Source organism: Pinus tabuliformis, chromosome 6 (genome assembly GCF_031772625.1).
Source record: "Pinus tabuliformis cultivar Carrire ecotype Pingquan chromosome 6, CPIR1, whole genome shotgun sequence".
NCBI classification, from domain to species: domain Eukaryota; kingdom Viridiplantae; phylum Streptophyta; class Pinopsida; order Pinales; family Pinaceae; genus Pinus; species Pinus tabuliformis.
Genome location: NC_142292.1, coordinates 1457325151 through 1457333166, shown reverse-complemented (window position 1 = coordinate 1457333166; position 8016 = coordinate 1457325151).

The following is an 8016-nucleotide window of genomic DNA, read 5'->3' as shown; positions in this document are numbered from 1 at the left end:
CAACAAACTATTTTCATACGATATCCTACACCCTCATCTTTATTTTTTTCCTAATGGCCAGCCGTCGGGGTTTGTGAGGCCAATCTTGCAATGGTTCAACCATATTGATCTCTAGCTCGTTATATCCCAACCTCATTGGGGACATGCAAAGGAAAACAGACAAAGAGTAGATCACTCTGATACCACTTCATTTCATTAATATCAAATACTAAAATATGCTTACAAACATTATGGAAATCAGATAAGTGCATGCGATGGTAGCTTATCTTTGTAACAATATGTAGTGGATACATGCCTCTGAGCTATGTTACAATGAGGCTAAAAGGCCTAGTTATTATTGAGAAACAATGGAAAACCCTAAACATCCAAAAAACTAACCCTAGGAGATGTTTTTGACAAACTATGGGCCCCATTTGGGTAAATTGGTACATCAATTTCCCAGCGTCATAACTTTTGCATACGATCTTCGTTTGACATGCACAATACCTCGTTAGAAAGATATATCCGAGGAATACAACTTTTGAATGATCAACATTGTATAAAGACCCATGTTGGTCCTTGGTTTCCCAAAAAACATTGTTTAGGGCCTCAAAACGTCTTCGGATGTTCATGACCCAAAAAATTTCCAAAAATAGTAATTTGTGCTACAAATAAGGAAATTGAAAAATTGAAAGAAACAATGGTGGGGACCCAAGTGGAATAGGCGAGTGACCACCAATATCCACCTGGATCAAAACCATTGCTGCTTAATGATACATTAGACTGATAAAACCTAGATGCAACATGAGGTAGCTGCAATATCATCATCATAATATAGCCACTATATTTGCAACATAAATAATCAATCCGATCACACATTCTAAATCTACCAATTTATGAGCTTTTACCATACATAATCAGTCTTGGTGGTAGCAGACCCATAAACATCAACAATGACACAATAATTTACACATACTCTGATTAAATTACAAAGATCCTTGTCATTCAACTATACACTCTCAGCCATATGAGAAACTAACAATAGCATAAGCTACCATTTAGTCAACAATTCACAACATTTTCCATAGCAGAACAGGCTTTATTCTAAGTATTAGTAATACTAATTCAAGGTCATTTGCAATATACAAACTTAGTCAAATTCTCACACCAGAAAAGACACAGTAAGCTACATATAGAATCATTGCAACTATGCTCTTCAATGAGATAATGTTAGACCAATAACGTACTGCCTCATATTTGATTTCTTTCCATAGGAACAACACATGAAACTACACTAACTTGTTCCTATTTTTTTCTTTATACTTTTTTCTTATATTTTTCCATTGGAAATACACTTAATCAGTTGAGGCCTTAGACTCCAATTTTTCCTTCACTTAATGTATTATCTAATAGTTGTTCAATATGCCTTAAGACAAGCCTAACATAGGTCTAGTCTTCACCCTTATATGTGATCTAATATATCCCTTATATCTGCTTCATATTCGCCAAAATATTGCACTTTTAAACAATCCTAAAAACTATGTTTCAAAACTACCCTTAACTTGACATAAATAGGTCTAATAAAGCCTTCAATTACTACTTAAAACAAGTCAAATCTATGCCTTAAGCCACCCTAATTATGCCGCCATATTTTTCTTAAACTCAGCGTTAAATTTGGCCTTATGATAGAATAGGTATAGGCTCAGTTTACTGAGAAAAAAATTGTCTCAATAGACCTTGGTTTTGCCTACTTCGACGGACCAAATTTTCACCTTATTTTGTGGCCCTTCTATTGTATAATAGACCATGACTATGGCCTTTCTACTATTGTTACATGCTTTTTTTGTGGCTTGATCGGGCCACCTTCTATGCCCTAACAAAGATAATAATTTTGACCTCTTTCCAACAAATTATCCCTTAAATTCAGTTGTAGTTATTTAATTTTCCTTAGCACTAACTTACGTTAATTTTTTTCCTCAAACATGCCTTATAATCAACCTTATATTTTGTTGAATTTTGCATTATAATAGGAAAAAATTTGCCCCAAAATTTGACTCAAAAAATACCTCAAATTTTTTTCTCTGTCCTAGTGAATAACCATAAAAATGTGATAAAATAATAATCTTGAATATCCCTCGATAATTTGACCTCCTCTCCAGATAGGCATAATGATCCTGGCAGTAGAAAAAATTTATGTGAATCTACTAATCAAAATTCATGAGTGATTCCTTTCGAGATGAACGAATACCCAAATATATAGTGGAAGGAGGGGTTCTAAAAGTGCAGTAGAGTAGCCCTTAAACCATGGATCCAACCTTCTTTTTAAATGCAATAAATTAAAATTTTGTAGCCTAATTTGACCTTCAAGCAAGGGTAAACACAACCTTTAATTGTGATGACCTTTATTCTTCCTTTGAAGCCAATTTCATAATGAATATTTTTACTTTTGGAGGTTTGATTTGGATAGCTCAAGGCCCACATAAGTTATGAAATATTTTCCTAAATATTAAAGAAAATCTTTACCAATCAAAAAGCTACCTTTAACATCTCATTTTGGGCATATTGAACACACTTGTGGGGCTTCATCTTTGAGAAAGCATATCTCCTCAACTATGAGAAGTTATGTTGTGTGCCACCTATCATGAGAAATGACATGATGAGTACTCTCATCCTATGATGATCTTTCTTGCAATTTTGCTCATATGTTCATTCAATTTCCCTATCAAATGGGGACATCAAGACCACATAACAGGGGATTCTAAATTTAGACTTCATTTTCTTTCCTTGATGGATTCTTATCGAATGGAGCTTCCAATTAATTTAATCCACTCACATATGTTATGAGTTTTAAAAGACTGACGTTGACATTAATGACAAAATCATTCAATATATTATCGAGTTGATCGAGGCAAAAAATATAACCATTCACACAACCAGACAAATGTTTGAACTTTTTTTGGAAAACACTACAGAGGTACTCCATTCCTTTAATGCATAACCACAATAGAATGGTTTGGGGACAAGCCACAAATAGTGTTGGGGTCCTGTTGGGGCCAAAGAGGAAAAAAGGAGAAAAAGAAGGAAAATTTTGAATTTTTTCCCAAGTATGGAGAAACCCCCTAGAGGATGGTGAACATTGCACGCAACATGCTACACAAATTCCTAAGAGACCACATTGATGTTCAATGGAGAACCTGAACAATGTGACATAACTGAAAGAATCTTTAACAAATAACAAACCCCCCGAACTAGAAGAGTTACTTCGATATGGGTGGTAGTTCTGATTTGGCCTGATATGGTCCAACAATTGGTTATGAATCGACACACAAAATGATATCTCATTAATGTGAGATGATTATGTGAGCTAGTTGAATATTCCATGCAGCACGATGTTAGATACTAAAGATAAATAAGGATTTGTTGTCGATGCTAGAAGTTGCAGATACATGGTTGTTGTATTGTATTCTCAGATTGATGGTGGTTTTGTTTTATGTTTGTACTATGGTCTAATAGTCTGTTATTATATCATTAATATATACTCTAGTTATTTTAATGGCATTGGATGGATAACATAATATGATTAATCGTAATATGAGTTCTTGCATTCAGGCTTATGGTGCTTTTGTATAACTTGTACTATTGATGTTTAATATGAATATTCATTTCTAGTGGTTTTTTGCAAGTTTCATGGTTTTTTCACTTATGTGTTTTGTACCAATGGTGGGATTAATGAATGGGTTATATAGCCATTATAGGGTTTCTAGTGAATTTTTTTTGTAGATAGTTTACGGTTTAAGTATACTATACATAATTGTGTCATTGCATATGTTGTAGTTTGTGGGAATGCTTCAATTTCTATTATAATGGTGTTTGTATGCACTACTATTTAATGAATATATCTGTGACATATGGTGGTTGCACTAGTTCACGATGGGTTCCTCTAAACTAGAGTCATATTTATTTCCCCAGTTCCCGTGTATAACTTTCAAAGGTGATGTAAACCCATAAGTATAGCTTAGATGAGGCCTCACCTACTCACAGGTGTTGAAAATATCAGTGGCTGAGGGGGATTTGTTAGATTACATTCAAACTTTAGGTCATTCCAACATGCCAACAATATTGCTGGTTGTTGGCCCATGTGTCTGGAATTTAAATGGGCTATCCTTTATTTTTTATTGGAGAGGACATTCACATAGAAAGTGTTCTCCTCAACAACCCCAACTTTTAAATGACATTTCCTTCTTCCAACCCTTGTAGGGTTCTACCTCTGTTTCTTAATGATATGATCATGTGTCTTGGGCTCCTCATAGCTTATCTTATCCTAAAATGGTCCTTGTAATCAATTGAAGAGATATTATATCTTCATCTCTTCATCTTTGAAAAATGACACATATTCCAATAGTTCTATGAAATGATTAGCATACTTTTCCAAGGTTAGTTGTACCATTTCTATTTCATGGCTTTCTTTGATCTTGTCATTATGATATCCCTCTCTATCTCAACTACTTGGTTGAGTTGAAACAATCCTTTCATGTATGCCAAGTTTTGTAGTAGTATCATGTTTAGCTTTGTTTGATATTTTTGTTTTGTAATGATTCTTTCATTGTCTAATTTGTGACTCCGAGGGTATTTCTACAAGCTCTTCACTGTCTCAATAAGGTCAAGATATGTTCCCTTTTCTCTCATCTTATCCCCAAAGGAGATTATTTTAGTACTAAGATGTGCCATTCTACTGAACATCCTTCTATTTCATTTCACTACTAGAAAGTGTTGTTATTTGCTGAAATAACACATAGAAATTAGTAGCATTAAAACCATAACAACTAAACATGTTTATTATAAGTAGTTCATTTTTTCTTATGCGTCTACTATCATGTATGTTTATCTTGTTGAATAAAATTCAAGTCATCCTTCAAGTAACATTAGTGTGTTCATATATACATCAAAATGATTTCACATAAGTACACATGCATGTATAAATATTAAATTAAAACTTAATTTCTTTCCTACACTCCAACCCATCCAATTTTGATGTTGAACCTTAGCTCTTATACTAATTGTAACATAGTATTAGAGACCTCACTCCATATGTTCTTGATGCCATCCACTCCTAGTGTTGAACCATTCTCTCATGCCACTTTGTAACATAACTGGTGCCTTAATGCTCAATTAAGGATACATGATATCAATTTTTTTCTTCTTCACGATCTTAATAATCAGATCAGATACCACTTTGTAAAAAACCCAACCCTATAATCCTTAATTTCATATATGCGACATCAAATTTTCACTAAATCATTTTATCAAGCAGTTCCCACACATTGCTTAATATGCATCCGCATACCCACATTTTGTTTGGGTATTTCATTAAAATGTTTATGTGAATTTTGTATTTCTCTCAAACCCCAATCATCCAAAGAGTATATTTTGGAAATTATAAAATCTAAAAATTCTACCACATATGTACCTTGAGATAATTTCTATATCTACTCAAAGTTTCAAATTCTAGAGCCTCTCAGAATGAAATTTATGGAAACAATGTCAAGATAAACTTTTTGAGGTCTTCTTTCAAGGGCATTCAAAAGACCTGACTTCCTCATGGAATATCTCGAATTATATGCTGAAAAAAGATATGGATTATCTGAGAATTTCATTAGCACTTCCCCTAACTATGGTCCAAGTTTTAGCTTTTGAAACCACCCATTAGAAATATTGTAGAAAAAAATTCAAAATGACATGATTTTAGGACCATTCAAGAAGCTCAATTTTCTTAGAGCATACGCCAAAAATATAGCGAATCAATATATCAAATATCTACATGAATTTGCTTGAGATTTATCCTAAGTATGGTAATTTCCTTGGGAATAATCCTAAGTATGTTTTGAGTATCTTCTTTTGAAACTACCCAAAAGAAAACTGAACCAGATGATCAATATGATTTTCCCTCACTATGTATAAGTTTCAGCAGATCGAACCTCCCAAAAGAAAAATAGTGAAAATTCCAAGATAATTGGCTAGCCCTTAAATCACATTTTGGCTACTTTAGTGACCCCATCAATTACCTTTTACATTTGCACCATTAAACTTCACGAAACGACTTATATCCCATATAAGAAGTAAAGGAAATGCAACATGCAATTAATAGGGAAGCATACAATTAACAAAGAATGCAGGAAATTACCCAAAATTATCATACATTTTCATGCATCCCAATTAATTTAACTTCTAAAACAAAGTGAATTCAAACCCATTTCTCCATACTTTACTATGATATCTAGTACGCGGATCATAAATAAAACAATATAATAACAACAATAATTCATGCATATCACTAGATCGACAATATAATAGTAACAATAATTTTTGCATATCACTAAATCAACAAAATAATAGAAACGTTAATGCATGCATATTATTAGATCACTCATGCAAGAAATATGACAAACACACAAATAAACATATATATCTATTGTAACAAAAAAATAATGGAAATAAAGTAGGGTAGGCTCAATGGTGTTGCAATTTTTCTCATAGCTAGCCACCCACTGCCTGATCTGGATGCTTTGTGGGAAAAATAAACTCATAGATTTAACACATACTTTTCATATTAGATTTAACACACAAAAAAAGCCAATCTCCTTCACATGTAGTAAACCTTATTTCATGTCATGTAGGCTATCGCTTATCACTCTTAACTAGTCATAATGTCTAAACCTCTATAGGTAATACCACCATTTTGTTGGATACGTAATTATCTCACCATAGACTCCATCACCGCCACACCTCCTCTGTCATCAGTGCCCCATCACACCAATGTTCGAAGGGCCAACACCATCGTGCCTCGTCAATAGTCAAACAAGCAAATTTAATTTATGTAACCGACTCAGATTTTGTATAAATATGGATGCTCAGCAAGAGTTGGATATCCCACACTATGTTTGAGATTTATTTGTTTAATTGACCAAATGTAGCTGTGTTTTGGTCTATATTGTTTCTTTCAAGTGGTATTAGAGTCGGCCCTAGGCCAACTCCCTCGTGAGAGGGCCCATGGATGAGATTATAGAAAAAATTTAAGTGGTTTCTTTGTCTATCGACTCATTAGAGCTGGAGCTTCCATGTTATGGGAAGAGACTATAGAATTTTATACTACTGCGCATATTCGCTCATTTGAAGAGCTTGTGAGGTTGAGTTTCATGGAGTTTAAGAACCATGCATGAATGAGCTTTGTGTTATTCGCTATGTGAAAGGAGATGTGGAACCCGTGAGCTTTATTTGTCAAGGCTGATGTAATGTGTGTAGATCACCAAGTGAGATGTGTGAAGATTGAATTTTGAGATCTGTCTAAGCATATGAGAGTCATCACCGATCCATTTTCCAGGAAAATTGTTGTGTGCAGTCGGTGAAGAAAGGAAAAACTCAACAAATATCCGAGTAAGTTTTCCTTTTCTACGTTGTTTTGTTTCAGCCATAATGACGTCCAGACTATGACCCGGTGTTTGGTTATATTTTCTGTTTCCAATAACAGAGCTCACAATTTACTCCTGAAGTCCATGGTTTGTTCAGAAGAATTTACCCGGTGAAACAATAAACACATCCACGTGAGCATGGAAGATTGTTTATGAGATCCAGCTTTGATCATGTCCTCCAAAGGCAATGATTTATGTCTGGATGCTTGGTGTAGTGAGGCCCACGTTGTCTTTTGTGTCATCGTCATTTAGCTTGAAGTAATTTGTGACGTATTTATCACTCTATTGGTGTTGCAATTCTGGTTGAGAATTTGGAATATTGATGGAAGGAGACGGAAAAACTTTGCTAGAGTCGTTCTTGTCCCTGAAGAGAGGGAACCATAAGTTATTTGGTTTGGATAGTTGGCAGACCGAATTGTAGTCAATCGTTTCGACATCAAGAACCAACAATGTGTGCTCCGTCCATGCATGGGCGATGCCCTTCAAAAGGGTGAAAGTGCTAACTTTAATGACGTACATGTATGTAACATTTCGTGGAACATATTCCCTGTGGAGCAGTTGGCGTCCGAGC